This window comes from Pseudophryne corroboree, chromosome 7 (assembly GCF_028390025.1).
Source record: "Pseudophryne corroboree isolate aPseCor3 chromosome 7, aPseCor3.hap2, whole genome shotgun sequence".
NCBI classification, from domain to species: Eukaryota; Metazoa; Chordata; class Amphibia; order Anura; family Myobatrachidae; genus Pseudophryne; species Pseudophryne corroboree.
The window spans coordinates 388,904,313-388,912,026 of record NC_086450.1 but is presented as its reverse complement, the minus strand read 5'-3'; the positions used below and the strand labels follow the sequence as shown (position 1 = coordinate 388,912,026).

At 45.4% G+C, this 7,714-nt stretch overlaps 1 long non-coding RNA gene across 1 annotated transcript; it reads right to left on the bottom strand.

Moving 5' to 3' along the window:
• Window positions 1-4,969: 4,969 nt before the first annotated feature.
• Window positions 4,970-6,845, bottom strand: LOC134943764 (uncharacterized). The gene is made up of 4 exons (XR_010181734.1): window positions 6,774-6,845; window positions 6,390-6,470; window positions 5,742-5,807; window positions 4,970-4,993 (listed from the first exon to the last, which is right to left on the bottom strand). It is a non-coding gene; the product is annotated as an uncharacterized LOC134943764 (long non-coding RNA).
• Window positions 6,846-7,714: the final 869 nt, after the last annotated feature.

Here is a 7,714-nt window from a genome sequence, read left to right as displayed (position 1 = left end):
CAGAGGCCTGGACCACAGCAGCGGACTGGACGAAGTCAGCGACTTGGGCGAACGCAGAGGAGGCCTGGAGGACCGCAGAAGAGACCTGGAGGACCGCAGAAGAGACCTGGAGGACCGCAGAAGAGACCTGGAGGACCGCAGAGGCCTGGACCACAGCAGCGGACTGGACGAAGTCAGCGACTTGGGCGAACGCAGAGGAGGCCTGGAGGACCGCAGAGGAAACATGGAGGACCGCAGAGGAGGCCTGGAGGACCGCAGAGGAGGCCTGGAGGACCGCAGAGGAGGCCTGGAGGACCGCAGAGGAGGCCTGGAGGACCGCAGAGGAGGCCTGGAGGACCGCAGAAGAGACCTGGAGGACCGCAGAGGAGGCCTGGAGGACCGCAGAGGAGGCCTGGAGGACCGCAGAAGAGGCCTGGAGGACCGCAGAGGAGGCCTGGAGGACCGCAGAGGAGGCCTGGAGGACCGCAGAGGAGGCCTGGAGGACCGCAGAGGAGGCCTGGAGGACCGCAGAGGAGGCCTGGAGGACCGCAGAGGCCTGGACCACAGCAGCGGACTGGACGAAGTCAGCGACTTGGACGACCGCAGAGGAGGCCTGGAGGACCGCAGAAGAGACCAGGAGGACCGCAGAAGAGACCAGGAGGACCGCAGAAGAGACCTGGAGGACCGCAGAAGAGACCTGGAGGACCGCAGAAGAGACCTGGAGGACCGCAGAAGAGACCTGGAGGACCGCAGAGGCCTGGACCACAGCAGCGGACTGGACGAAGTCAGCGACTTGGGCGAACGCAGAGGAGGCCTGGAGGACCGCAGAGGAAACATGGAGGACCGCAGAGGAGGCCTGGAGGACCGCAGAGGAGGCCTGGAGGACCGCAGAGGAGGCCTGGAGGACCGCAGAGGAGGCCTGGAGGACCGCAGAAGAGACCTGGAGGACCGCAGAGGAGGCCTGGAGGACCGCAGAGGAGGCCTGGAGGACCGCAGAAGAGGCCTGGAGGACCGCAGAGGAGGCCTGGAGGACCGCAGAGGAGGCCTGGAGGACCGCAGAGGAGGCCTGGAGGACCGCAGAGGAGGCCTGGAGGACCGCAGAGGAGGCCTGGAGGACCGCAGAGGCCTGGACCACAGCAGCGGACTGGACGAAGTCAGCGACTTGGACGACCGCAGAGGAGGCCTGGAGGACCGCAGAAGAGACCAGGAGGACCGCAGAAGAGACCAGGAGGACCGCAGAAGAGACCTGGAGGACCGCAGAGGAGGCCTGGAGGACCGCAGAGGGCTGGACGACCGCAGAGGCCTGGATTCAAGTGTGCTGTTGCCAGGAACACCAATGATGACCAGCACACCTGCTCACAGGCCACTTCGCAATACATTCGGAGGCTCTCTGAACAATATTGCCCTGGCTGTCATCTCAACTTCCCTGGACGACCATCTGTACAGAGCTTCAAATGGACATATTCAGAAATATGCATATTCTCTGTTCCAGCACCATGTACGGTACGACAAATACTTGACGTGGGCCAATAGTGTGAACTTTGATGGTTCCAAGGGCAAACTTCCGCTGCCCAAAAATCTGGTACATGACATCATGGCTAGGTGTGAACGCCGCGTGAGGATTGGTGATCCAGAAAAGAGGAAGATAAGGGATACCATAAACTCTGTGCTGAGAACGAAGAGGAAAATGACTTGGAAGCTCGACTATGATGAAACCAGATCATTACCTACCTCCTAGCTTCAGCACATCAGCTTCACACAGCTGAAGCTAAAAAATTGTGTCAATGTACCTGTATGACCTGTACATTTTCTGGGGCTGCATGCACTGTGCTGAATCCACTTGGAGCAGCTCGGTTACTCAAAGGGGAGTGCATGAACTTGGCTCACCACATTCCTGGTAATGTAAGGGCCTGTTACAAGTTGCCCCTTTTATTCCTGTTGATTTTTTGGGCGCTGCTGTATCTATCCAGTAGCAGCCGAGTCCATTGTGCTGTGTCCATCTGGGGCCTTGGGCTGCGTTTCCATCCAGGGGCTGCTGTTGTCAGTCCTCTATTCTGGTGTCCATATGCGACAGTGTTAAAAAGCAAAAGACAAAAACGAAAAATAATTCAAAAAAGCAAAACCTAAAAATAAAGTACAAAAACCATTACCCCGCACCACCACCACAAAAAAATAAATTATAAAAATGTTAAAGTTGATATTGTTACTGTATTTGTGCTGTTACCTTTTGATTAAAGTACCGTACAGTATGTGTGATGTTGGCTTTATTACAATACAGTACAGTATGTGTGATGTTACATGTTCCAAATGATTTTGTCCGTAAATAAAGTGTTTCTTAAAATAAACATGACGTGGTTTCCAATGTTTGTATTCCCAACTTCCTGTACTGTATAAATTAGTACTACTGTATGATGGGAATTCAATTAAGAGTGGTATACTGTATGTAAAACAACTTGGTTAGGCATCTTGCATTTCATATTTTAATAAAAACCACAGGAAACTTCTATTTTTAAAAGTTTATTGAAGAAAAAAAAGGTGGTTTTTTTTAAATAAAGTTTGAAAGTTAATTAAAACAAAAAAGTAGTTTGTTCTTCGTTACATTCTTTTCTTGTGTATATAGATATCTGTGGGGGAAAAAAAAAAAAAAGTATTAAAGTAAAGACACTCATGTTCATTTGTTTTCCAAGAAAATTTGTGGAACCACACAGCCCAGCAATAAGTCATGCTGGGCTGTGTGGTTCCACAAAAGGCATGCGGTACAAAGTGAAATAGTGGTGTCAGTGGTCAGCACTTTGACACGCTAACATTTGTGGAACCACACAGCAATGGCTGACACACATAAAATGGCTGACACACACAAAATGCCTGACACACACAAAATGCCTGACACACACAAAATGCCTGACACACACAAAATGCCTGACACACACATGCTGGAGTGAAAACACATGTTTGCCAAACAGTCGACAGCACATGTCGGCCAGATGGCCGACCAAACTTGCTCCAAATCACCCCAAACTGGCCAGAAAGCACCCCAGCACACTCAGGAGGTACTGTACACCACAGCTAAATTAGGAGAGAATTTCATTACAAACAGCCAGATCTTGCAGATTATCTGCCAGATAATTGTATGGTGTACAGTATGCCTATCTTATACAGTAGAAAAAGATACTATACAATGGAGTACAAGAACAAAAATTTTTATTAAATAAAATTAAATTAAACTTAATAAAATATTAAAATAGTGGTCCACTAGGAGGTGGACCACCACCCGCTGGAGCTGGATGGCACGCTGCAACTGTTCTGTGGGAAAAAAAGGACAGTATTACAAAACAAATACTGAATACTTTACAGTGTAGTAATGGCAATACAGTACTTTACTCTATATTAGACAATATTGTTATTTACAATGTACAGTACTGTATTGTCAGTACAGTAAATCAAACACTACTGTATGCTGTCGAGGTAATTTAAACATTGCTTTAGTTTACCTCTTGTATAAGTGGGCTGCTGCCTGCCCGCTTCTGGGCCAGCCCACCTATCTTGCCCCTGTCTGGGGCCCCCATAAATAATTGGCACTATATTGGAGAAAAAAAAACATTTAGTCACATTCAAATAGTAAACAATTATTACTGTATACTGTAGGTACAGTATTATACTGTATTGCTGGTATTCAAAATATAAAGTACTGTACAAGAGTTTAGCTTCAATAGGTCATAAACAAATTGTCAAAGGAATTAAACACCACAGTACAAATACTGTAGACATTTACTGTATGTATTAGCAGTCATGACATTTCATGACCGCTTCAGAAAAAAGAGGGTTACAGTACTGTAGGTGGTGTTGTAGGGAGTACTATCCATAATAGTGGACTGTACTCAGAGCCAGCCATAAATAATATGATTCCCTAGTCAAGTTTTTGGATGCTGCCCCCTTGCACAGATGCTATTTCCGCCTCTGAGCCTGTACCCCTTTCCCAGCACCATCACCCCTCAACCATAGCAGTCGTCATTTTGGTGCTCCTCCAACTTACTGTACTGTATGTTTAAAATAGCAACAGTGTGCACATTCGGTGTGCATCCCAAAACGGTGCATGTTCTTGCTGGGAAGGGGCAAGGCCACACAGTAATTCCCCAATCTGAAATGACGCCACACAGTACTGCAACTTTATTCACAACATATCATGCAATAGTGTCTCTTTTTCTCGTTACATCATATGATAGTACCACATTACTCCTCAAAGTATTCCCACTTATTCACATTGCATCACATCATATTGCTCTTTGTTCACATTAGACCACACAGTAGTGCCCTTGCTACAGTATATGTTACACAACAAAGTACTGTATACACATAATGCTGCACATTAGTAATGCATTTTGTATGCACAGAATATACTGTAGGCATGCTGCATATCATATTAATCAGCAGAAGCTGCTTGTGCCCCTGGGCATTTGGCAAGTATGCCTATGCCTAGGGCAGGCTCAGACTGGAGATCAGTACGTAATCCCGCTGGACGGGATCCCGGCAGTCAAAATACAGACGCCGGAATCCCGACCACACAATCCCGACAGGGGCGGCGAGCGGAAAGCAGCCCCTTGCATGCTTGCTTCGCTCGCCACGCGGTGGGCACGGTGCCTCGCTACGCTCTACACACTATTATATCAGTAGTCAGGAAACGCAGCATGCATTTGTGGAGTGAAGAGGGTGAAAAAGGAGAGAAAGTACAGTTTGTACTGTAAGGTTATGTCAGAGGGTGTGAAGATGATCAGCTCAGTGTTATACATGTTACAGTAAGTTAGAATACAGTACAGTGCATTATGTATTTCTATTTTATTACCAGGTGTCTCCTCCACTGGTTGGCGACGGACTGTAAAAAGATAATACAGTACAGTTAGTCATATCAGTTTGACTTAAAATAATGTTGGAGAAAAAAAAATACTGTAATTACAGTACCAACTATTGCTACTGTACAGTATACTGTATTTACCAAAAATGTATTCTGGCTCGTCGTCTGTGGGTAAAAGAGAAGAATATTATAAGATACAGTATACAGTAAAAAGTATAGTAATAGTACACTAGTGTCCAGGCCCAGTGTCAGGTGGGTAAAAAAAGGTATGCTTGTGACAGGCATGGTGATTCCAAGGGACCCCACCGAGACCATCAGAAAATTTGTGAGTGACCCGTATGCCGGTGATTATGACTAGAATAAGGTACAGTAGCAACTCTTTTTTCTTTTGAATTATGTATACTGTACAGTACTGTATGTGCATATTGTACAGTACACTTAAAATATTTAGCAGTTACTGTAGTGGTAATTTTTGGGATGACAGTATTAGCATACTGTAAGCATCCAACTGAGGCCCCCAAACAGATGCCGCCACTAGGTACAGTACGTGCCTCTCGTGCCTAATGGGAAATTCATCACTGACAGTATCTAGAGAGATGAATGGAGAGACAGTGACAAGGGGTGAGAGAGAGAGAGAGAGAGAAATTGAGTAAGATGGGTGTTTTTTTTAGAACAGGATGTTGTCCATACAGTAGCAACCAATCAAATATTACCTACTGTACTGTATTATCGTCTGTAAGTGTAACTAGATACTGTAAATGTTAATGTGGGATGTGATCGGTTGCTACTGTATGGGCAATATCACCAGTTCAAACAAAAACAATTTTCATCCGATTTCTACGCATTTGCCAGAAAAATCTGATGAAAAGTGCTACTCTGATGGCATCAGATCAATGTCAGTAATAATTCTTACCACTAAATGCAGCAGCATCATCATCATCCTCCTCCTCCTCCTCCGTGGCCTGTTCCAGTGTAGGGCCTGTGAAAAAAAACATTAATGTGAAAAAAAAAAAAGGTTAATTCCAGGAAATACACATACCCTCCAACATGGTACAAAATGCTCTGGTTCTGGACTTCCCTCTTAATTTATTATTGCCATCACCTGTGAAGAAACAGCTTTCTTATCATATAACTAGTTCAACACAGGTGATGGAAATCATAAATTAAGAGGGAAGTCTAGAAACAGAGCAGTGCGGCGGGTCATGTTGGAGGGTCTGCATACAGAAACATAGAATTTGATGACAAATACTGTAAGAACCACTTTGCCCATCTAATCTGCCTCTTTTTTTTAACCTTTTTTTTACATCAAACCTTATAACAATTTTCCCCAAACATCACATGATGCAAAGATAAATAAATAAAAAAATAAATAAAAAAAGAGGTGCAAGATGGAATTGTGATTGGGCCCTCCCAACCACCCTTATGTTATATAAACAGGGTCTGCCACACGACTGTGGCTGAAATGACTGGTTGGTTTGGGCCCCCACCAAAAAAAGAAGCAATCAATCTCTCCTTGCTCAAACTGGCTCTACAGAGGCACGATGTACCGGACTGGACTTACTTAATGGGTGCAGTGAGGTGATGGACATAGAGGTAGAGTCCTGGTCCTCCTCCTCCGCCACCGCCTGTGACAGTGTAGGGCCTGTGAAAGCAAAAAATCCATGAAATATACTTTTGTATTCTGTGTTGAATACAGTAAAGCAAAAATTCAGTCAGGAATTGGAGGAGGAGAGTAAATTTCGCACACAGAGACGAGAATGTCGAGGCCAGAATCAGGGGGTAGTGGAGGAGGGTTAGGATACCGTACCTCACCCTGTTGGGATTGCTGCAATCAGGATGCCACTGTCGGTCACCTGACCGCTAGAATCCTGACTGCTGGTCACGCAAACCCAACCCATTGGTTTAACACAATGTACAGTACAGTACAATACTGCAGTTTACTTACCAAGTTGGGGAGAGGGTTTTTCATCCTCACTGTCAATAATTACTGAGTTGAAAATAAAAAAATATTATAAACAAAATACAGTAGAGTACAGTTACTACAAAATTGCACAGTAGTACAGTGCTACAGGAGGCAGAGATATATTCATAATACAGTAGGAGCAGAATGACTGTCCAGCGGTAGGGGACATACAGTACTGTATTTAAAAGACCTGCTGTCTGGATCCCGACATTCAGAATGCAGAGTGTGGATTCAGAGTATGATTGGAGGGTTAGGCTAGTGGAGGGTGGGTCGGATGCACAATTTTGGGCACCATAATACAAAATGGATATCGTGGAACTACAAAAGGTTTAGAGGCGGGCGACCAAAGTGATGAAGTGGATTGAGAAGATGGAATACAAGGAAAGGCAGGCTAGGCATGTTTACATTGGAAAAGAGGAGATTAAGAGGGGACATGATTAACCTTTACAAATATACTGTATACAGTAAGGGGACAATACACAGGAACGGTTTTTGATAAGATGGACACAGAGGACACGTGCACAGTAACTCTTGTTGAAGTAGAGGCGATTTCGCACAGAGGCGAAAAGGGGTCTTCACAGTGAGGGAAATACTGTACAGTACATGTTTGGAATTCCCTGCCTGAAAAGTAATAAAAGTGGACTTGGTCAATACTTTTAAGAATGGGCTTGAGAAAATCCTACTGTACTTACTATAATCTGGCTCCTCTTCCTCCCCCGAATCAATGGGAATGAGCTCCTCCTCTGTATCAATTACGAGGCGGTCTGTGTGTAAAAGATGACAAGTATTGTAAAATACAAAAATTACAGTAATACTGTAGGAAACTAGTGTGTCTGTAACAAAAAGTAATTATTACCACTTCCGGAGCTCTCGGATGCAGCAGGTGGTGGTGGTGGTGGTGTTGGTACTGTGGGAAAAAAAAT